Raw genomic sequence first — 653 nt, 5'->3', positions numbered from 1 at the left:
AGACAAGGGACTTAATGGCAGATTAGGGAAAAGTTCTGTGCAGATCTCCACCAGCAATATAACACAGAATACCAGATGAAACAGGACTAGGAAATGTCCCCACAACTCTGAATTAAATATAAAGGAATATTTAGAAGGGCCAAAGGCTTACTGCTAGTGGTATTTGTTCCAGAAGCATGAAAGATGGTGCTTTTTGATCTTTGGCTGCCTGCAAGATCTGGAGCAGCCATTGCGGGCATGATGGAACTGATAAAAGAGCACAGGAGAAATTCCATAGTAGGGGTCCTGCCAATCATCAGAGATAAAAGTGTTAACACTTTTTAACTGTTCATTTGTCTCTGTCTGTGCACCTCAACTCTGGTGACTAGAGAGGTTGCCTGAGTGAATAGACACCCCATCACCCCTGGCAGGTTCTAAAATACATGTGCATGGATCTGCTCAGCAAAGACCAATGCATGCAGAATTGAAGAAGGGTGTATTTGGGTCAACAGGAACTACTTAAAACATGCAGAATGGCTCGAGCTAACCCTGGTCAGCTTCTTACTACAAGAAGCACATTAATAGGGTTGAGGAGGGTAATAGAGACAGACAAAAGAGGGAGGAGGCTGAAAATCAAATCTTATATATATATTCCTTTTTTCTGCTTGCTCTTA

Source organism: Chrysochloris asiatica, unplaced genomic scaffold (genome assembly GCF_000296735.1).
Source record: "Chrysochloris asiatica unplaced genomic scaffold, ChrAsi1.0 scaffold00322, whole genome shotgun sequence".
Lineage (NCBI taxonomy): Eukaryota > Metazoa > Chordata > Mammalia > Afrosoricida > Chrysochloridae > Chrysochloris > Chrysochloris asiatica.
This window is presented reverse-complemented; position numbering follows the sequence as displayed.